The sequence below is a fragment of the Tachypleus tridentatus genome, chromosome 13 (assembly GCF_004210375.1).
Source record: "Tachypleus tridentatus isolate NWPU-2018 chromosome 13, ASM421037v1, whole genome shotgun sequence".
In the NCBI taxonomy this organism is placed as follows: domain Eukaryota; kingdom Metazoa; phylum Arthropoda; class Merostomata; order Xiphosura; family Limulidae; genus Tachypleus; species Tachypleus tridentatus.
The window spans coordinates 256,778,322-256,803,398 of record NC_134837.1 but is presented as its reverse complement, the minus strand read 5'-3'; the positions used below and the strand labels follow the sequence as shown (position 1 = coordinate 256,803,398).

Here is a 25,077-nt window from a genome sequence, read left to right as displayed (position 1 = left end):
AAACATGGTATTGTCACTTCAGTACATACGAAACAACGCCGCAACCTTAGTACTATGCTTCGAAGACTCGAATATATTTTAAATAACCACTCAACCTTTTCTGTAAATCAACTAGGTAAGTTCACATGTGAAATAGTGTTCCTTATGTGATATCCAAAAACTAAGAAAACAATCTCTGTAAACATCTGGAACGTCGCCTCTAATGTTGACTTGTAATTTGCTTGTTTATGGTGAAAGTTTACATAACAAAAAGGCGTAAGTAGCCAGTTTCTTTTTCTTTTTATAATAGTGTGTTCAGAAACTAAAACAAACGTATGGTTGTATCTCAGGCTATCTTTGATGCACTGTATATACTAACTGAGACATAGGTCCAGGGCCCGGCATGGCCTAGCGCGTTAAGGCGTGCGCTTCCTAATCTGAGGGTCGCGCCCGAGTCGCGCCAAACATGCTCGCCCTCCCAGCCGTGGGGGCGTTATAATGTGACGGTTAATCCCACTATTCGTTGGTAAAAGAGTAGCCCAAGAGTTGGCGGTGGGTGGTGATGACTAGCTGCCTTCCCTCTAGTCTTACACTGCTAAATTAGGGACGGCTAGCACAGATAGCCCTCGAGTAGCTTTGTGCGAAATTCCAAAAAACAAACAAACAAACATAGGTCCAGTTTAGATAGCGGTAATATTTGTAATGTCTTGGAATATCGCACGTACCATGAGTCACTCTCTTAACGTATCCACTCCCACAAAGAGGAGCGCGATCTTCTATCAACGGGACTGAACCCTCTAATACAACGTACGTGTACAATAACCACGAAGTTCTTTGACCGTATTTATTCCAGCTCCGCTGTTAAATCTTTTATTACGAGTGTTTAAATATAAATAAAACTATGTATGGCCTTATAAGTTCAAATTATTGATACAAAAAATGTAAAACATTTAACAAATATTTTTTTTGAGAAATACAATTCGTGAAATAACAGTCATAGGAAAAAAATCCCAATTACTAATGACATTAAATATAAAAAACCCATAAATTATTACAATAGCTTGTTACAAATACAGAGTCAAACGCCTATCTCACTATTTGTATACTTTTCGATGTGAATCGTATCCTATAATTCTATTTAGCACATTCAATTATTCAAGTTTTTGTTTGATTTTGAAAAGATAAATAGTCCATTTATTCCCCTGCAATTTTATCCGTTTGTAATTAATTAATTATACTTTAAATTATCTTACAGTTTTATGTATAACTCTTAGATTTCAAAACTTAATATTTTTCTATGATACCGTAACGGTAACTTCACTTTTTGTGTTGTCATTTTCCGGGATACTATCGAATATCAGTCCTTAGGGCAATCAGGGTAGCGTACCCAAAATCAGACGACGTTTTCGCTGGTTAGGGCTGTTGGATGTCCTTTAAAGTGATACCCTACCCTCTCTTTCCTCCAATTTACATTTTGTTCGTGAAAATGGACAAAAAATGGACATGTTTCTCGTCCAGTTATAACAGTTTTATTTTTTCGTTTATTATTATTATTAATAACTTGAAATATTAACCATGAAGTTCTACTGATATGAATATTAGTTGGAGCCAGATACAATTCTTAAAGCTCTCTTGAACCAATTTATTTATTCAAAAAAAGTAAACAATTTTGGTGCTATAACAACTCGTTTCCCACTTTTCAGTATAGGGCCTATAAAAGTATGTTACTAGTGATTAGTAGAAAGTAATTTAAAAATGATATTTAAATTAAGAGCATTTCATATTTTATGTAAGTTTTGCATCGTACCTACTGGTAACCATGTCAGACTATTAATTTGTGAATACGCGGTCCCTGTTACATTTGTACACGATCTACAATTTGGGGTCATTTTCGTATGTTTTATGATTATGTGATCAGTCAATAAGACACGAGTGTTCTGCGATTTGACAGGGGGCATAGTTGACTGTTTTCTCTCTAGTTTATATATAAGTTTAAAAAAATTAGGGGTAACACAGAGCTCTTTTGTACTTCTCGCGGATATCTAAAACAAATCAAATAAAACTGGCACATATTACAAAGAAAGTTGATAAATAATGAAACGACCGTACTACACTAAGGCTTTCATAGAAATTAGATAATGCAAATTAGTAAAGTAATAAGCACCTATCAATTAACATATGAATTACTGTTCTACACTGGTGTTTTAGAGTTTGTTTAATTATTTAGGGAAAATAAAAAAATAAAAATATCCCATGGGTATCAAACCATGGTTTCTAACATCATAAGTCGACACACCTACAGTTTAAAGTGCAGGGTATATTTTGTATTATCACATGAATTTGAGCCAAACTCACCAGCTCCAAATGTTCAGAGCTTTACAACAGGACTAATCCACACCTTAACAAAAAATACCAAGAATGTTCTAATTAATTCCATTAATTACTGCAGTGTCAATAAACTGAAAACACTACTTAACATTTAACCACAACAGACAGTTATTTAATAACAGTAACCCAAATATTTTTAACATCCCTCTAATATTCTTATGCAAAAGTCAAATACAAGAGGTTTTTAACTTACACGATATTCATCTTTTGGAAACAAACGAACAACATTAAACTGAGTCCAAGGTGCATCACTGTTAACAATACTCAAGTTTTCAACTACAAAATGAAAATCTGTGGTGCAACATAAATCTGACTTGCAGTATCACTGAAAAAAGCTTAGATACATTGTATCTACACACCACATGAGCATTTAAGACTTGGAATCCCTACACATCTGATGACTTAAATGTTTTAACTATTATTATTTAGTAATAACTTCCTTAATATCCAGAGTTAGAAAATTTTATTAAAACCCCTAACTTATAAATCTTATTTCCTTATGGGTCATCTCTAACTTTGAACTCATAAACTACAGGAAGGATAGATAGTCAAAACTCCTCACTTAAAGCTCTTGGATTACTCTTGTAGTGGTAGAGCAGACAAGAATGGTTATCCTCCTATACTAAGAATCCCATCATTAGTGTCCTGTTACTGTACATTCCTCTCAGTCTATCGATTCATATTTATGGACACAGGCTAGTGTAGATAGTTACTGAGTAGCTTTACATGAACATCTGATAAACTAACAGTTGAATTTGACTGTAATTTTTACACATCTCCAAAGTGAAGAGCACATTTTCATATGAACCATTAACTCTCGTATTCATAATTCAAGCATTTTAATCACTAGGTCATGCTCTTAATGATGAGAAACTCACTTGAAATAAAAATGTATGTCAGAATGGCTGGTATGGGTATTAACACTTATTGATAAGCAGAGAATGTTTCCACCTCTTTCTTAACCTGAAGATGACCTAGGAAAATCAAAACATTCTTTTCTTAACATATCTATTCCCTTAGTTTTCCATAAAAGATGTTCTTTAAAAAAAGTGTTAAAAGATGTTCTTTAAAAGATTTCATTGAGTGTTTGCTCTCGGTTTCTCAACAGATAAAAGATGTTCTTTAAAAGATTTCATTGAGTGTTTGCTCTCGGTTTCTCAACAGATAAAAGATGTTCTTTATTAGATTTCATTGACTGTTTGCTCTCGGTTTCTCAACAGATAAAAGATGTTCTTTAAAGATTTCATTGAGTGTTTGCTCTCTCTATTGTTCCTTAGTTTTCCATAAAAGATGTTCTTTAAAAGATTTCATTGAGTGTTTGCTTCTGGTTTCTCAACAGATAAAAGATGTTCTTTAAAAGAGTTCATTGGGTGTTTGCTTTTGGTTTCTTAACAGATAAAAGATGTTCTTCAAAAGATTTCATTGAGTATTTGCTCTCAGCTTCTCAACAGATAAAAAATGTTCTTTAAAAGATTTCATTGAGTGTTTGCTCTCGGTTTCTCAACAGATAAAAGATGTTCTTTAATAGATTTCATTGAGTGTTTGCTTTTGGTTTCTCAACAGATAAAAGATGTTCTTTAAAAAATTTTATTTAGCGTTTGCTTTTGGTTTCTCAACAGCTGTAATACCTTAAAATAAGGAAGATGTTATTGTTTCACTTCAGTTCACCTTTATGACTGTAAATATCATCCACATCCAAAAATACCAAAGGAACAAAACGCATGACCCAATGAAGACAAAAGAGCCAAACATCACCCATGTCTCAACTTTTCAGGCATTTTATTCACTGAAAAGCCTACATCTCCATAAAAAATGTTTTGTGCTCAAAATGACATAGTTAGAATATAGGAAGTATTCCAGTACAGCATTTATCAGTGTGCATTAGAATGTTTATCCACGTGTAATTTGTACAGGTAGTACAAAACATCTTCAACTTACTTCTTTCATCACTTCCATCTAGACATGCACATACCCTAATTAAATATTCTGACTGAGACTTCTGAACATCAAGTTTTGAACACATTAATGAAGAGGCAGGACATTAGCCTCACCCCATAAACTACTGTAATAAAAGTGTAGCCGTGTTTGTCCAAGTACATGGAGAACTTGTAGATTCTACAACCTTTACTAACACAGTTTTCTTTTACAGCATTTCTGGTATTTATGTATAAATTACACTTATTATAGCACTTTTAAACTCAATTCAGTACATTACGAGATGTGTAAATTAAATGTTGAAATTACAACTTAGTCATGCATAAGTGTGAATAGCTAGTTATTTACAAATATAATTAACTGCAAACCTAAGTTCACTTCAGGTGAAGAAGTGTATAATTTTATTCAGCTTTAAGATAGTCAAAGCTCAAGTTTTATTTACCCAGTTAGGCAGAAACAAAAACAATGGAAAAAACAATCACAGCATGCATATGTACTTCTGAATATTACAACTAAATCCAGAAAAAATTAGTGGATATCTAACTTCATTACAAACTTTAAAAAAATTGAAACTGGGGTAAGTTGAAATGCTTAGATTCATGTATTTTTACATGTGTCACATGTACACACTGCTACACATAAGCACAGAATAGTAGTAGAAGAAATAAAATATTGTTCTAAAGAAAATATAATTTTCTTTACAGGAATGTGTGAGAAAATTTGTTATACTCTAATCTTCTGGTTGAAATCTCACCAAAAAAAATGGTTATTTCTTAAGAGGAAACAAACAAGTTTATTTTAAAAATTCTTCATGAGAATATCTGAAAATCTGCATGATGTTGAGGTCATGCGATACCGTAATGGCATTACAGAGTAAAATAAACTGTATGGCTAAATGAATGAAATATCTCACAATTATGAAACAAACTGTTAGCACACAGACCAGTAAAATAGTCTTGACACTATGTTCTGAGTGAGGCATGAGAGGACTGTTCAAGACTAAAGAGGATAAGAGAAAGTGTAGAAACTAAATTCCATTAGTTATTCTTATTTATTGCTACCATTTACATGCAAGAAAAACATTCTACTCATGCCACAAGCCTTTTATCTCTCTTCATTTGGAACTGATTGATTCCAGTACATTTTTCATGCAAATTATCATGTAACAACCCTCTACCAACAAGAGTGAGACAACTCTCGACACAAATGACTCCCTCTATTCTATTCTTCTAAACTATCGCTTCATGTTTTGTCAGAAATGGAAGCACCAATTTTCAATGGGGATGAAGTGTGAGAGATGGTAAGTAGCTATCAGAAATACATTTTCAGTACAGGAAAATTAGAATTTCTCATACAGTATATTACCAACAGCTAAAATACCACATTGAATAGGTGAAGTGACACTTCCTCATATGAGATAGTCAGATTCTAAGATTTGAGGTGAGAGATCACACTTCTGAAATAAGTGTACCCTCTTCATCCATTGTAGAAAGACGTTACATACATGGACAGAAAAACAGAGGAGCACATCCATGTGGGATAGAACTAGGGCTAGATAGTAATCTGAGCCATGCAATATTAATAAACCTCAGTCCCAGAAAATATAAAAGTGGATAAAATGAAAAGGGTGTGCCCTACGTGTAGAGTGGCTGTGGCCAGGGCGTGATAGATCGTACACGGAAAGTCAACTACATCCCAAACCCATACCAGCATCCATGATGGGAAGGATGAGAATCATACCTTCAAGTATTTAAAGTACCTTTAAATTCTAAAAATTTATTTTAAAAAATTGTACTTGTTTGCATTAGTTAGTTTTAACATAAACAGTTTACTTTTATCAAATATTCTCTGATATAACAGTAAACAGAAAATGCACATCGTAACTGTAGGGTAAACAATCATCTAATAAATAGTCTCTAATATGATAGTAAACAGAACAGATGCTGATTGTAATCATACCATGAACAATCACCTAGTATCAAGTAGTCTCTAAAATGATAGTAAACAGAACAGATGTTGATTGTAATCATATTGTGAACAATCACCTAGTATCAAAGTCTCTAATATGATAGTAAACAGAACAGATGCTGACTAATCATATTTTAAACAATCACCTAGTATCAAAGTCTCTAATATGATAGTAAACAGAACACATGCTGATTGTAATCATATTTTAAACAATCACCTAGTATCAAACAGTCTGTAATATGATAGTAAACAGAACAGATGCTGACTGTAATCATATTTTAAACAATCACCTAGTATCAAAGTCTCTAATATGATAGTAAACAGAATAATTACTGGTTAAAATCTTAGTATAAACAGTCTCTAATACAACAGTACTTAAAATAGATACTGGTTGTTTGAACTTTTATTATTAAATATTTTCATGGAAAATTGAATACAATCTAACATGACAACCTAAATGTCATTTGACAACTTGAAATACATGAAATTTTCTTTCTGGTACAGTTTAAAAGTTCATGGATTTGTGTTAATTTTTATAACAAAACATCAATGAACAATAACTATATTGTTATTACAGAATTAACTATGACCACATACAAGAGATAGAAAATTCATAAGGTTAAAAACAACATAATAATATTAGATTATTTTAACAGAATAAACTAATGATTCAAGCAATGCTATCACATCTAAATAAAACTCAAAATGTTTAAATTTTTCATTTTCATTCACTCTAATATATAATTTAATTTATGAAAATTTATTATTGTTCTTGTATTTTCCAAAACACTCAATCAAATGTTAACATTTTCCTTATATAAAAAGGTATTTCAGAAAGACAGTTATTCCTCTGTATCACTAAGGGCTAGAATCTCACAATGAAGTTAGTGGAGGAGTTGATGTTGATGAATTACAAATATGAGTTCTTTTTTAAAATAACAACAAATAGGAAAAACTGCTGATGCAACTTCCACAAGAGTCACATAGTGGAACATCAACTAGTAGGATATTACATCCTTCTTGAACAGAAAAGATTCTTAACTCAAATTTCTCATATTACTTTGTTTATCCTACTGATATGACAGCCAACAATGGCAGAAAAAGAATCCAGTGTTGGTGGACAGAATGTCTGAATGTGCAGTGTAGGTAAGGCTTTAAGATGTTCAGTCTTATTCAAATTCATGAATTGTTTTAAAAAACATATATATAAAAGAACCTGTCTGTGTGTGACTGTCATAAGCCCCATGAGAAAAGAACCTATGAACTTTAACTTTTGTACCCATGATAAGTAAACCCTGATAGTATGCACCTGGGTATTATTACATATCCATCTGTGGAAGAATAGGGGAGAAAAGAATTTGTGTGAGGGAGAACATTAGCGGGTATGCCTGGACCACTTTCATTGGGGCACAATCCTCTGGATTTGGGTTCCTACCAAGAACGAGTTTAATGGGTTACAATGACTAAAAACAAAGTGTTTTAGAAGAATTACATAAGTAACTGTTTTTTTTGTTTTTCTCTTCAAAAAAGTACAGAAATGGAAAGGTACCACAGTTTTGGTTAACCCAAACTCTCAGTCCCATACTCACAAGATTGTGTTGAAACACAAGATCTAACTCCCTCCCCCCAGTACTGACTGCCAACTGCAAAACACCCAAAAAGCAGGGCAAACACAAGTGCTCTGCTTTGAGCTTTGTATTAATTAACCAGTATACGGTTTGCTTACAGCTGCCCACTAGCAAATTTTCAGTCATCAAGTTTTATCAATAACAACAAACTGCATGAAAATAAAGGCACACCAAAGTACTACAGGATTAACCCTTTCACCTCACGTAGGTCAATGAGTACATGTCACAACCTTTCAAAATTTAATTAAACCACTTTACTTGTAATGTGTAACAAAACACAATATGTCAAAGTTCATTATTATTTAAGTTTTAAATCCTTAATTTTGTAGAGAAATATTTGAAAACAATTCTCAATCACCTCTGGTATGAGAAGTACAACATTCATTCTCTTGGTCTCCCCTCTTCTGTAATTATTTTACCACCCCTATGAGAAGTATGAAATTTAATGTAAGTTATACATTATAATGTTTTCACCATTCAGGTAAAGCATAATTTTTATAGCCTTCAATCTCATTTACTAACAGAGATATAAAATAAAAAAATTAAACACTTCTTGCCACACCCATCTTTTGCATCCTCTCCTTCTGAACTTGCTACTAGTTCTCTCCAACATTTAAGACTATATTATTTATAACCATTAGAAAGCCAAATCTTTTCTCTATCAAATGATACATTACATTGTTATCTGTACATAGAATTGTCTATTTTCTTTACAGTTCAAGCATTATTCCAGTAGAAAACACATCAAGAAGCTTAGCAAACATTTTGAAGTTTTTGTCACACAGAGAAATTGTGATAATTATGGAACATTGTTTCATTTTGCATGTTATTATTCTGTGTTCTTTGGTGTATTATGTAATTATTTAATGCAACAGAATAATCAGTATAAAAAGTAGGGTTACATTTCATTGACAACTGAGAGAACAAAACAAGATCTTACTTTATTTCTTGTTTTTCATGTATAATTTTTATCTGTTATTACACAAGTAACAACAATGTAAAAATGTATTAGGTTAGCTGAAGCAAAATAAATAATTATTTTATGAGATACACCATAATGTGAGCTGCATGTTTGCCATGACATTTGCACTTTATATGGCACAAATAATATTTATACAGGTTTCAAATGGCAATACAAGATAAAAAAAAAAAAAGTATAAATAGATGTATACCATTACAAACTCTAAGCTGATTGGGGAAAACAATTGTGTTTTTCTTTTATAATCATTCCAGAAAGTAGATAGGGAAAATTTATAACTATTTCCTAATTTTTTTTTTATGTTTACAAGGTTAGCCTCATAGTTAGGGTAAAGAAAATAACTGATGAAATATAAAGTTTATCTGGAAGAAAGAAAAAAAAAACCAAAATATTTCGTATTTATTTAGGAGCTTTTAGGGGTTATTCATGTAAATGATGTATGAAAATGTTCAGATGATGAAAAGTATTTATTCATTTTATCATGAAAATTATTTCAGTTTATTAAAGGAAAACAACATGCAGTGTAAGTTGTACACAAGGTTCTTTATTGACAATGAAGAATGTTCTCCTTTTTGTTGTTGAATTTATTAAATTCTATCTATGGGACACTTGAACATTTCACTAGGACTCTTGAAAGAAGTTGAAACTCCAGAACCCTTCATTGTGGTGCCTTAATAAAAACCCTGCTAGGTATATTGAAAAAAAAAAAAAAAAGATATACACTGCTTAAACTGTTCTGTGAAGAACCTCATCTTAAAAATGGGCACTGAGCATTGCTAGATGTTTAGTATTATGGATATTATGTCCCAATTACAGCAGATTTGAGATAAGTATTCCCTATGAGACAGCACTGGTCACTAAACATAATTTGATTACACTAAACAGAATTAAGTAATTGATAGTTTTACGTTGTTGTTTTTTTTACCTTTTTTGACATGTGTACATTTTTGTCTGTATACGCTACATAAGTGTCATGAAATGTGTCAGGGACACGAAGATCATATTAGATCAGCAAAGGAGCCTGAAATTACAAATTTACAGGCAAAATTAAACTCTCAAAAGCCTTTATGGAAACTGTAGAATGGCAACTGTAAGGAAGCAAAAACTAGAACCACTAGAAACCACCCAAAGATGGAAGTAACTCGAGAATAATGTTTCACATATAGATTGCGCACTTGACTGCAGTACCTCCTCCAACAGTCAGTATTAACACAAAGAAAGAGGTAATACTATGACAACTCTGATGGGATGAGACAATAAATAGTATTTGGTTAGGTCCACCCAAAAGTAACCAGTTGGATTTGTCAGCTTATCTTAAAGTTAGAAGTAATAAGTTTCTGAATAAGGAGATAAGCCATAGTAATGTAAAAACAGTGGATGGCAGTTTCCATGAGAGGGAGGCAGTCTTAGCAAGATAGCAACAGCCAGCCCTAACTGGACATAAAAGATTATTGGAATGATCATATAATTGAAAAGTAGAATGGATATAAATGTCAGTAAAACATCTAGTCATCCTCCTGGACAGTCCAAATCATTGGAAGAAAGGAGCAATCATGGAATAAATCAACCAGTACTTATGATATAGGAGTATGGGAAGCATCTAAGATGTGAATGTCTGAAGAATGACAACTACAAGTGAGTAAAAAGAAAAAGTCTTCAAGGACAAAATAATATCAGGAAGAGGAGGCAAATGGGACAAACAGGGAACATGTAAGAGTCCCAAGAATCATAAAAAGGCCCATAGAGCAAGAAAGATCAGGCAAGAGGATGGTGAACAAAACAGCCATGAAGAGGCTAGAGAAAATAAATGAAAAGAAGGGACTAGTGCCAGGTAAGTTACAAAAGTTGTGAATAACACCACTTAGCACCTGGCAACAACAGTAAAAACGAACAGACCTTTGTCAAAACTCCAGGTAAAGCTTAGGTCTAGAGAGGAAATATCTCCTTGGCAGTTGACACAAGTTATGATCACAGAACCATGGAAATGGATCATTATAAAACAACCAGATAACCATAGCCAAAGATTTTAGGAAACCTAAAAAAGCTGCAGTCTCTTCATAAACAGACTGCTCCTCTAAAGACCAGATTCCAGATAGACATTTGAGATGTAGAATGTGCCCCCTCCACCTAGAAGGGAAGGCATCAGTAGTATAAAAATGCAGGTTGGGCAGGGAGGTGGGAGTTAAGTGGAATAACCTTGTGTTGTAATGGAGTAATCAAGTCACCAAAACAGATAGACGTGAAAGGAAAGGCACAACGGTACGACATGTGGCCTAGATACTTCAGAGTCCACAGAAGAGGATACACATGTCGAGAAAATCAAGAATCTCCACCTCAAAAGCAGGAAAACCTCTTTGAGAGGAACAGAAAGAGAGTGAAGAGCATTTGATTAGCAAGGTCTTCATGTCATAAAAACACAACTGAACTAGTTGAGTCTACCTCCCATGCAAAAATAAAGAGAATCTCCTGAAAAGATGTTAGAGATGCAGAGAATCAGAGGTAAAAGGTTAGGTGAGGGGACAACAAGAAAGAGAAGGTGAAGTGCAAAAGGCTTGGAAAGATATCAAGAAAGATCTTGCAAACCAAAGGGTCACTGTTGAAAGGAGATTATATGTGTATAAAGGGAAAGAAACCTGATTTATGAACATAACAAACAGAAAAAGAGGCACCTATACCTCATGAGGAAGGAAACAGCTAGAAACAAAGGCTGAAGGTGGAAGAGCTGGTGAAACTCTTAAAAAAAAAAAAAGAGGTAGGCTCCATAAAAGGCAGTGAAACAGAATGAGGACACCTGAATTGGAGAAGTAATAAGGTAGAAAGAACTAACCATCTGATGCATCTTAATGGGAGAAGTAATATTTTACAAACCTCAGCAGTTAACATGCTGTTCTATCATGGTTGATCACAGCTCACGAAAATAGTCTAAATTTAATTGATGAAGAATGTTTAAAGTTCCACAGCATACACTAAAATCCAAAGCCTGTTACACATAAGGCATATATAGAGCTAAAGCGATAACTACTAGATGTCAGATCCATATATAGATAAGGTGCCACACATATATATGCTCTTTTATTGAACTAAAGTGATAACTACTAGATGTCAGATCCATATATAGATAAGGTGCCACACATATATATGCTCTTTTATAGAGCTAAAGTGATAACTACTAGATGTCAGATCCATATATAGATAAGGTGCCACACATATATATGCTCTTTTATAGAGCTAAAGTGATAACTACTAGATGTCAGATCCATATATAGATAAGGTGCCACACATATATATGCTCTTTTATAGAGCTAAAGTGATAACTACTAGATGTCAGATCCATATATAGATAAGGTGCCACACATATATATGCTCTTTTATAGAGCTAAAGTGATAACTACTAGATGTCAGATCCATATATAGATAAGGTGCCACACATATATATGCTCTTTTATAGAGCTAAAGTGATAACTACTAGATGTCAGATCCATATATAGATAAGGTGTCACACATATATATGCTCTTTTATAGAGCTAAAGTGATAACTACTAGATTTCAGATCCATATATAGATAAGGTGCCACACATATATATGCTCTTTTATAGAGCTAAAGTGATAACTACTAGATGTCAGATCCATATATAGATAAGGTGCCAGACATATATATGATCTTTTATAGAGCTAAAGTGATAACTACTAGATGTCAGATCCATATATAGATAAGGTGCCACACATATATATGCTCTTTTATAGAGCTAAAGTGATAACTACTAGATGTCAGATCCATATATAGATAAGGTGCCACACATATATATGCTCTTTTATAGAACTAAAGTGATAACTACTAGATGTCAGATCCATATATAGATAAGGTGCCACACATATATATGCTCTTTTATAGAGCTAAAGTGATAACTACTAGATGTCAGATCCATATATAGATAAGGTGCCACACATATATATGCTCTTTTATAGAGCTAAAGTGATAACTACTAGATGTCAGATCCATATATAGATAAGGTGCCACATATATATGCTCTTTTATAGAACTAAAGTGATAACTACTAGATGTCAGATCCATATATAGATAAGGTGCCACACATATATATGCTCTTTTATAGAGCTAAAGTGATAACTACTAGATGTCAGATCCATATATAGATAAGGTGCCACACATATATATGCTCTTTATAGAACTAAAGTGATAACTACTAGATGTCAGATCCATATATAGATAAGGTGCCACACATATATATGCTCTTTTATAGAGCTAAAGTGATAACTACTAGATGTCAGATCCATATATAGATAAGGTGCCTTTGGTTGCTAATGATTAAAGTTTGAGAAAATTCTTTAAGAAGAACTTCTGGGACTTAGGATGTATAACCAAACTAAATGTGTTTTTTTTTCTTTTGTATGCTTGCTATCTTAAATAGCATAAAAAATATGGTGACTACAGACAACAGTTTTGCTATCAGGTGGGTAGAACAAAAATCCAGTGAGATTACAGTAATGTAGCACTAAAGAATGAAAGGTGATCAATCAAAATAACTAGAAATCCAACCAAGCATTGTCATGGAAAGAATGAGACTGTGTTCATATACTACCATTCACGGGTTACTCGGCATGGAGTTTGTGTCACCCTCCTATTGGTGGAGGGATACAGCATTATGTAACAGGAATAACTCAATACATATAAACATAAGTAGGAAGTGAATTTTTGTACAAAGCTTGTGGCATGCAAAGAAAATTTCATAGCAGTTATGCAAGAGGTAACAGTCCTTAGTCATGCAGAAAGATAAATAATACATCTAAAGCCCTTAGAAATGTAAAATCTTAACCAATCATACAAATGGAATTATGTATCATGATATTTTTAACCAATCAAATAAATGGGTACTACAATATTCTTAAACCAGGCCTCGACAAATGTTTTCAAAATGTAGGAGCAAAACGAAAAAACACAGGAACCAGGTGAACCTAATTTAACTTCACTACTGTTTGTACTGGGATATGGAAGCTACATATATTTACTTTCACAGCAATGTTCATGCTGACAATCACATAAACAACCACTTAATAATGCTGCCTGAACTAACAGCCTCTGGTCCCTACCAAATTTAAACATGTTCACTAATGAATTAAATTGAGAGAAAAAGGAAAACCAAGATGGTGTAAAGTGACTAAAGTGTAATAAAACTACATTGCTTTATTCCTGAAAACACATGAAGAAGTGCTGAATCCACCATAAAATTCGAGGAAAGAAAGTTTGGTTTAGGAATCAGTGAATGCAAAAATAGTTCCAGATTTCCAAAAGTTCATAACTATTAGATTCGGGTTCGATTTAGCACAGCCCTGCCCATGAGCAGAATTGAAGAAAATAGTATGTGACATGATGAAATATTTAGTCACCATGGAAACCTGACAAGTGGGATTTGTCTGGTCTATCTTAACCAATCCCACAAATGGAATTATATAATATGGTATTATCTTTCTATTACACAACTTAAATAAGTAAATACAACAAGTCCTTCTTAGTAGCTAGTACAGTCGTAAAGTATTTATTTACAATCAATGAACAGAGAATAAAATTACCAAAGTAGAATGATAAACTATAAATTTCTTTGAAATGTGACAGTAAGTCAAATCAAGCTTTAATAATCTTTGAAACACTACCACATGACTCAGCATTCAAATTTTGAGTTTAAGAGAGATGACTGTTCAAAGTCCATTTGTCAGTGTATATACATGTATATACTTTTAAAAACATATATCTAATTTGAAGTGATACTTTATTAGTTCTCGCAAAATACTTAGAGTATTGCTCCTTTTAAAAGAAATCTGGTACAATTATTCTTCATAAAAAAACAAAAGATAAATGGACATGACTTTGTGCAGTATTAGGCCATTAACCTAACATCTGAACAAATAACCATTAACCTAACATCTGAACAAATAACCAATAACGATTAGGAAAACATGAACACCACTTCAATAAACAGTTTATAAAGATAAGCCACTGTACTTTGTGCACCTTTCACAAAGCATGTTAAAACAAATTTAATCTAATGCAAAATAAGTGTATAAATGTACAGTTCTAGAGCTACACATACGCACACTTCACCAAATATTCTGTGATTCTCATAAAACACTCAAACTATAAGAAAGAACGACACTGTAGATTACAAGTTTTTGTACAGAACATACATTTTACATAACATATATCAAATTAGAACTTTTTAATTCAGACACAAAAGTTTAATAGTAAAGTTAAAGGTTCTATCATCTCCAATATAAAGTAATTCACCCATTACTAACAACTAACCAAAAGTAAACTAACTCTATATGAATTAATATTTAAAAAGTTATTTTTGATCTTATATATTTAATGTTATATAACGTGCTGACATTGAGAACCTAATGTCATATTATCCTAACACTGATTCACTAGGTTTGATCAGAACAGAGTTAGTTGGGTCCAAATCTTCAAACTGTGCTAACAATGCAAAAGTAGAAAAAAATAACATTCAAATGAGACTAATGACAAACTTTCTAATCAAATATATTACTTCCTTTTATAATTTTTATCATCATAAAACAAGATATCACATAAAAATACAATATTCAATGTTAGCTCAAAGTTTAAACAAAAGGTGTTGATACAATAAAACTGGTGTAATAGTTTTGTTTATGTAATCACACATTATATAACATTTTTTTGTACAGTGTGTGTATGTATATCTATAGTGTATATGCATGCATTCATTTAGATACAGGTATTCATAAAAAGAAAAACATTACTACAACTCCACCTTTAATTATTATCATGGATTGCTAGCAATGCAGGATGTATGCATATGAAACTGGTTTTCCTTTTGTACACATGTGTATAAAGTACACAAGAAAAACTGAATTTCTTATGTTTTAACATTTGAGATAAGTATTTCTTAAATGTACATATACACTAAAGTACATATACTTGCATGTTTCAGCCTACTTTTGGCATTTCTCTTCCACTAGATTATTGCACACATTTTAAGAATCTTTACATGTTACAAAAATGTGTTCTTATTTCACAGAAAAATGTGCGTATTTGTATAAACAAGTTTATAGAAAACAGTTAATAACTTTATTGAATAAAATAAACAAATATAGAGGAAGCTCAACTGCGGAATTCTAACTTTTTTCTCACAAAAACGTTACTTAATTCTACAAAACACTGTAACCAAAAATCCACGAAGCTCGGTAAATAGATGACAAATGCTTTAGTTATTATTCTCAAACATCGCTTAGGAAAATTTCTAATGATTAGAAAACTAATATAATAATTCTCACATTAAGAAAAAAGAAGCACAAAAAGATTTGAGAAATTGTGTGTGTATCAGTTTGACTTCTGTTGTCAGAAATGTGTTGGAATCTGTGCACTCCAGAATGCTTAAGGACATCAATAAGCCGTAAATTTATTATCCCTTTCAATAAAAACATCAATATTTTACACTGTATTCTTTAGAAATAAGTACACCTACAATCATTCTTATATTCAATTTTCTTTTACAGAGAACTTAAAAACGTTAGTCAGAATTTCTCAGAGACAAGCATCAAATATTATTCTATAATTATTTCTTTGCCAGCAGGTTGTTACAAAATGATTTCCTAATTTTTGTTAGTTTCTTTGCATTTAAAATAACCTAAGGACATCCTAAATCACTCGTGAAACAAACGATGAATTAACAAGTTTTTATACCACTAAAACTTTTCATGCAGCTTATCCTATTCGTAACTCCATTTTCAAACATATTTCCTTAAAACAATATCAACACAAAATTGTTGGCCTCTTCTTCCTTCGTTGCACTGGGCATATTTCGTTTTATCTATGTCGAGATGGCTGCCTTAGTAAATTTCACAAAATACATATAGCTCTACAGAATGGAAGATTTTTTTTATGACTACTGCTCCAACATTTGCCTTACACCAAATTCAAAATTAAATGTGGTACAGCATATTCATGTAATTTATGTTTACCACTCTGCCCAAAAATTAAAACAAAATTGTTGTTTTGATAAGATATATAAACAAATATAATGTAGCTGTGGGTTAACAATTTTTCGACCTACATGTACTGCAGTTACAGGGTTTTAAGAATAAACTTTAACAGATACCTTTCTCAGCCACAGAAGTACTTCATGAAAATAAACCAAGATCCCTGAATAAAGAAAATGCTGTATCAATCATACCTATCATTAGGCCAATGTTTTCTGAATAAAAAAAAAAGACTAATTTTGGATATTAACAATGACTACTTTTGGATTTTAAAAATGACAGTTTTAAAAATAACAGGTACACATAAGCTACTTTTAAATTAAAACATCTACAGTTTACATTAAATAATTTTAATACATTTGATTTTCCTTGTGTGTAACACAAAAATTAAAGCATTTTTATATATTAAGTCCATTAATGTTAAATGAATTAATGCCAACTTATACAAGTAATATGATGGATAACATTTTATGTATACTTAAGAACAGCTGTATTGCTTAAACACTATCAAATTCACGAGAAATGTTTAAAATTACAATATAGAGGTTATAAATGAAATGTTTAAAATTACAATATAGAGGTTATAAATGAAATGTTTAAAATTACAATATAGAGGTTATAAATGAGATGTTTAAAATTACAATATAGAGGTTATAAATGAGATGTTTAAAATTACAATATAGAGGTTATAAATGAGATGTTTAAAATTACAATATAGAGGTTATAAATGAGATGTTTAAAATTACAATATAGAGGTTATAAATGAAATGTTTAAAATTACAACATAGAGGTTATAAATGAGATGTTTAAAATTACAATATAGAGGTTATAAATGAGATGTTTAAAATTACAATATAGAGGTTATAAATGAGATGTTTAAAATTACAATATAGAGGTTATAAATGAGATGTTTAAAATTACAATATAGAGGTTATAAATGAGATGTTTAAAATTACAATATAGAGGTTATAAATGAGATGTTTAAAATTACAATATAGAGGTTATAAATGAGATGTTTAAAATTACAATATAGAAGTTATAAATGAGATGTTTAAAATTACAATATAGAGGTTATAAATGAAATGTTTAAAATTACAATATAGAGGTTATAAATGAAATGTTTAAAATTACAATATAGAGGTTATAAATGAAATGTTTAAAATTACAATATAGAGGTTATAAATGAGATGTTTAAAATTACAATATAGAGGTTATAAATGAGATGTTTAAAATTACAATATAGAGGTTATAAATGAAATGTTTAAAATTACAATATAGAAGTTATGAGATGTTTAAAATTACAATATAGAGGTTATAAATGAAATGTTTAACTTCAGCTTCTTAATGATCAATGCTTAGAAACATAATTCAAGTTACTAAAGAAAAACTGAAACTTTGAAACATTTCAGAAAACACTGGTCCCACTATCTTTCATAAGAGACTTTTTTTCATGATTAAAATATAGTAACATCGTGTAAAATTTCAATGCACACTGAATCTCCAAAGCTATAATTTGTTTTTAAACAGTGGCATGTCCAACCCGGGTGGAATGGAGGGAATGTGTTTTTTTGTTTTGTTTTTTAAAGAGCAGAATGGTGGTCAGATTATGAAATGCAGAAAGAAGTAATTCCAACCACATCAGACCCGGGGATTAACGGTAGTTTTAAATACAACTAGGCCACTGAAAAAGAGGTAATTCTGGCTGTTTTTGATAATCATTAATACAGAGACATTTATTTAGTAGTATTTAATAACAGCTAGTCTTCTTCAAAAAATACCACTTCTTTCAACTAGCCTAACATATCACATAAATGCCCAATTTTTCCAAATATTACACTATTAACACTGAAAAATCATTAGACACAAAGTTATTATACAAGTTTGTGTTATAGTAATAAGCAATGTTACAAAATCATGCATCTTCTGATGTCTTATTATTTGATTTAATTTTATTATCTACATCCTATGACAATTATTCACATACATTGTACACAGAAGTGCAAACAATGTTATGATCAAGCACCACTAACTTGTATCTGGCCCAATGAACCTTTGTATTGGGTGAAAGACCTCACTGGCACAGGATACAGAAAATACATTGCAGATGATATATTATTACTTTCTCTTATAGTTTCACTGACAAGTTCTTATAATTGCAATTTTGTAACATGGTTTTAATAATAAATGATATCCAGGTGGGTGTTACACCACTTCTAAAGACAATAAAATGATAAAAACTAAATTAATGGAGTTCAACATTCTATTTAATTATTTTCTTCCTAGTGCAGAGAACCAGATAGCCCTCAAGTTCTATTTAATTATTTTCTTCCTAGTGCAGAGAACCAGATAGCCCTCAAGTTCTATTTAATTATTTTCTTCCTAGTGCAGAGAACCAGATAGCCCTCAAGTTCTATTTAATTATTTTCTTCCTAGTGCAGAGAACCAGATAGCCCTCAAGTTCTATTTAATTATTTTCTTCCTAGTGCAGAGAACCAGACAGCCCTCAAGTTCTATTTAATTATTTTCTTCCTAGTGCAGAGAACCAGATAGCCCTCAAGTTCTATTTATTTTCTTCCTAGTGCAGAGAACCAGATAGCCCTCAAGTTCTATTTAATTATTTTCTTCCTAGTGCAGAGAACCAGATAGCCCTCAAGTTCTATTTAATTATTTTCTTCCTAGTGCAGAGAACCAGACAGCCCTCAAGTTCTATTTAATTTTCTTCCTAGTGCAGAGAACCAGACAGCCCTCAAGTTCTATTTAATTATTTTCTTCCTAGTGCAGAGAACCAGACAGCCCTCAAGTTCTATTTAATTATTTTCTTCCTAGTGCAGAGAACCAGATAGCCCTCAAGTTCTATTTAATTATTTTCTTCCTAGTGCAGAGAACCAGACAGCCCTCAAGTAGCTTCAAAGAAAATTCCAAGAAACAAACATCTCTTCCTGGATTTTTGTTTACTAAAATAATGTTTTTCATTGTTTGTTTAAGTTAACATTTGTGGTTAGTACACAGTGTACTTCAGATGAGTTGATATGTACATAGAAACACTACTGAGCTACAATCACAATAATTAAGCTTGCTTATATTAAAATCACCAAAACGAATCTTACGAACATACAGATATATAAATAAGTAAGAGGTGTATCAGACTTGAAACAGAGTTTCATGATATCTGTTTACATTTGATTGTTTAACCAACCTTGTTTTATTTACAATACATCTGAGTCAAATATCTATCAAGAAGAACCAGTCAAAGAATATAAGAAAGAATGTAGGGTCACACAACCTGGTTCCTTTTCTTGGAAACCATGCTTTTGATCAAAAAGATAAATAAACTGAAAGATACTTTATAAGCACATGAATATTGATATCTTACAGGTATCAGAAGCAAGCTAGTAATCAAATTTTATTGATATGTTAGCACTTTTTATTGTGAGCAGACCATGACAAGAGTCTTGTAAAGAAATATCCCAAGTTGTTGTTGTTGTTTTCCAGTGTTACTTATAAGGTCAAGATGTCACTTTAATTCACATACACAAAGAAACATTTTAACACATACAAGCTTTAAGTGCACACAGACCTGCCTAATCTGAATGAATACTAACATTACTGCATATACAAAATCAAAACAAGAAACCATTTTACTTACCTTACTTTTGGATGTTTCATACTTATTTGTTAGGAATCGATACTTAATGTACGGTTTTCGAGTGGTAAAATGCCAAGTAGAAAGTATTAATTAATAAGACAAACAAACATTTAAGGATAACAAATATTCATACCATAAAGTAGAAAACTTTACTAACAACAAACAATTAACTAATTTGTTCTTTCCCATTTCAAACTGACATGGAAAAACTCCCTGTTCCGTTAGTCATACTGTCTAGTGGAAATAAAAAGTGTAGTAATTTAACATGTATTATTTTGATGTAACAAATGTGTTCAAAGCTTCTCAGTTATTTACTAGCTCCTTCTGCCAGTTTTATCAATATCTTACTTGAAAACAACTGGCAGGTATAGAATATGGCATTTTTGTAAAATACATCAAAACTGATAAACTATACACATAAGCATAAATTTAATATTTTATTAGTTACAAAACTATTTAGATAACAGTATAATTTTTTGTGTATGAAAGAGAAAATTTTTAAAGGATTTTAGTCTAGAGTGATACGTTTTATCAGTTACCTTATCTTTTTATCACACATTAATATTGAGTTGTCACTAGCTAAAACACTACAGAGAAAGAGAATTTTTTGATTTTCTTTAATGGTGTTCCCTGTCTTTCTCAGTTAAGTACATTTCTCAAGTTATATGGATGTTGACTAGACATGACTTAGAATATGCATAAACAACTAATTTAATGAAATATTTCAATATTCTTTAAATCCAATCTTTTATCCAACACTTATGTTTATACAAAATAGCAAACATTTCAATGTGTCCTAAAGTCTCATTTTTCAAATCTAAAATTCAGAGTTTCCAATTGTGAGTCATCTTTGTACATGTAAAAGTAATGAAGCCTGTTTTACTAAGTTACCATGCATTCCCCTAGTGGTAAGAATAGGAACTGCATAAAGAAATGTATTTTTCAAAAGAACTTCAATAACAATATTTTCCTTTTTAATTACGTTAAAACTTTTAAAGTCATGTTTATGTTGTTTGAAGAACAACCAGACTATACCTGTTTAAAATCAGCAATAAAGTTGACATCATTGGCAAAATATATCAACACAAATGATGTTATTAAAAGTAAAAAGATTTCACTAGAATAATTATTGTTACATTTACTGCTACACACATACACACACACATGTACCATGGCCATGTGACTTATCAAGTCAGTGATCATAACAAATGAATTAAATTATTTCATGACATAAAACATGGACTTTTTTTTTCTTGCCAGTCAGGCAACTTGCCAAACAGTAAGAGACTTTTTGACCTGTACAAGTTATCAGATGCTATACCTTTAAGATATTTTACCCACTGGGTACCCACTGTTCAAACAAATAATCTAAACTTAGAATTAAATGTCATTTAAACTTTTGTCCTGTTGGTACCTGCTGATTTGTCAGTCACTTATTTCACATTTTCCCTAAGCAGTAAAGTGTACTTAAACACATGACAGAAGCATACTTGTTAGACAAAACAAATTACCCCCCTAATACTCATACCTGAGTTACATCCCTGACTAGGTGCCAACTAAAACGTGTATTTCAGCTGTGTTATAGATTTATACTGTTTTTATTATTAAACTACATTATGTGTGCTTTTACAATAATAAGAATTTTAAAAATATACACAACTTACTAGCAAAAGGACAAATTTTGAAAATTTATGCTTAGATAAGAAAAAATACACATGCATGTTTATTTGATATTTAGAGTAAAGGTCAACTAAGTTCACACAATTAAAATTAGACATAACAGCCCCTCACCCTGCCTACACAGTGATTTAATATATTTCATGTTTCAGTGATGTCGAGAAAACCCACTTGTAGAGAAATATATATGCAAAAACGACTCGTTTGGGTTGAGAAAATATATTACATAGAAGAGCGAACAACGTTTCAACCTTCTTTGGTCGTCGTCAGGTTCACAAAGAAAGAAAGAGGTAACTGACCGGAAGCTGACCACATGTTTGGAAGGGGTTGTGTAACTGAGTGTCGGAATGTAGAGGGCAGGCTTAGATGTTTGAATATATAATTTTATATTATTTATTTTATTATTATTATTTATTATATTATTTTTTAATATAGATATAAAGGTGTTCCTTTGTATTGTAAAAAATAATATAATAATGAACCTGACGATGACCAAAGAAGGTCAAAACGTTGTTTGCTCTTCTATGTAAAATATTTTCTCAACCCAAACGAGCCGTTTTTGGATATATATTTCATGTTTTGTAATGTAAACAACAAGTACCCAGTAAACCAGAGCCCTTTTTAAAACTAACAGATTTTAAGATTGGTATAATCACACTTGGTGAGTATAGCTTTACTGATTGAAGAACTATTTCTTGTAGTTATTTACTTATACACATTACTCTGTTTCTTCCTACATGTTAAATGAAGATCCAGGAATGTATTTAAAGTAAACTAAAAAGTTATTATGAGTCCTATACATAAATAAAAGCAAAAGTTATAAAAAAAAACAGAAGACAGCAGTGAAGAAATGAGTTCAATCACATACTGCACGTGTGTACACACACAAGGAAGTTATTTTAAAACAGTTTTTATTAGGCTACACAAAATTTTCATATGTACTTTAAGGTACTATTCTGTAACACCAAAATGTAAACTGCTAAGTTATGCACCATATGACAAGTATAACACATACACTTCTTCAAAACAATGCATTTTTTGTATGTAATTACTTCTTTCATATACACATTTATTGGCATTGGCTCTTAGTAACCACATATAATTACAAATTAAGATCCATGTACAGTACAAAAATTATAGAAGGAAGAAAATTTTTTTCCAAATTTATAATAATTTTCAAGTTGATAATGTTAAATGCACTACTTATTACTTTCTGCTGGTTTGTGTTGCTTTGTTTCAACAATGACATACAAGATTCATTGTACATGAATCCACTACATGTTTAGTTTATAACATACGTAATGGACAATAACAATCTAAAACTGGAAACAGCTTTCTACATGGATGTATTCTTAGTATTTTAAGTACAAAACATTTGACAGTATGACAATTCAGAAACTGTTACCCTAAATATTAATAATTCTCATATCTGCTTATTATAATAAATTTTCTTATATAAAATTGCAAGTTACTGTGTTGTATGTAACACAGTGAAGGAAATATTAGTTTCTTAAAAACAAATGCCCTTTACTTTTACTACAACTTTAAACCCATATGTACATATAACTTACAAGTAAGAAAACCAACAAAACAGTAAACTCATAATTTTAAAACTTTTATATAATAATTATATATCTACTGCTAAAACAATCCTTCAGGAACTAATTATGAAAAGTGAAGTGAATCTACTGTTTAAAACATTTTGTTTGCAAAGAAAAACATGATACAGAGAGTTTATCATACAAGACCTTGTATGTATAATATTAACTTACCATTTAAAATACTGCTAGAATAGATTCCACCATAACACTCCTTTTCTAGAAATAACCAGCTCACGAAGCCAGCGCCTACAATCTGACTACTCAAGCAAATTATTCATCTAGCATTGTGAATTTACAAAATCAAAATCAAACGCAATAAAAGTGTAAGTCACAATTAAAACAATGCAGGTAAGTTAAAGATGCTCTTGCCTGTACCACAGTATATCACGATATAGTCACCTTGTATTCTATCAAGTTATATCCTTAATAAATACGAGTTAAGAAAAACAGTTTAGGTGGTGCGCTTTTAGCTACGTGTAAATATGTCGTCAACGTAGAAGTAGACAAGAAGCTATAACGTAAATGTTGGGTAGGGATAATCGTCAATGAGACGTCGGTTGTTCCGACCTCAACTACAGTTAACGCAAACGTTCACCTTTCATTTCGCGTTTGTTGTTTTTTAATGGCTATCTCACAAGACAGTACTTTAGTCCATCTTAACGTTACTTACATATCGAACTTAATATCAGTGATAGTTGAAAATCACATCCCAAGGAGTGTAAAAACATATTAGAATCACGATCTAATGATCATTAGGAAATGACACTGTACCACGGCAAACGCTTGCAAGGAATAATGTGTAACGCTCAATGAATTTGACAATTTTTAATGATATAGTCATACCTTAGATATGCAGTGACACTTACGACAGTTTCAGGTGTTCGATTGTCAATTCTTGAAGGAGTACAGATGAAATTTGAATTCTTACTTCTCTTCCAAATCAAAAACAAGTTGTCTTTGTCCCAACACCGGTGTTTAATGGTAAAATGGAGTGCTTAGAAGTAGAATCAAACTGCAGGCACAAGCGCATGAGGTTTATGACGTCAGCAGCTTTGTAAAACAATGATATACAACTTCTGTCTGAGTATTTACGACTAATGATTCGATACGATATCGGTTACTCAATATTGTCATGTCTGTATTGTAGGAGGAAGTTTTACACGGTGTTTTGATTGAAAGTACTGTTTTTCAAGACATATTTATATTTTACAGCTTGTGAAAGGATGTAGCATTAGAAACACACAA

The 25,077-nt window shown here is 31.5% G+C and overlaps 1 protein-coding gene across 26 annotated transcripts in view; it reads right to left on the bottom strand.

The window, feature by feature from the left end:
* LOC143237021 (uncharacterized) overlaps nucleotides 1-24,834 on the bottom strand; it is an 84,751-nt gene extending 59,917 nt beyond the window's left edge. For 3 of the 26 annotated variants that reach the window (XM_076475821.1, XM_076475832.1, XM_076475839.1), the window contains exons 1-2: nucleotides 24,004-24,328; nucleotides 17,028-17,071 (exon numbers count right to left, since the gene is read on the bottom strand). The gene's annotated coding sequence lies outside the window, so the exon portion shown is untranslated. Of the gene's footprint in view, nucleotides 1-17,027; nucleotides 17,072-24,003; nucleotides 24,330-24,675 lie in introns of those variants that run through there. The other 23 variants (XM_076475816.1, XM_076475829.1, XM_076475838.1 and 20 more) reach the window with 15 other exon arrangements.
* Between the last annotated feature and the right edge of the window lie 243 nt (nucleotides 24,835-25,077).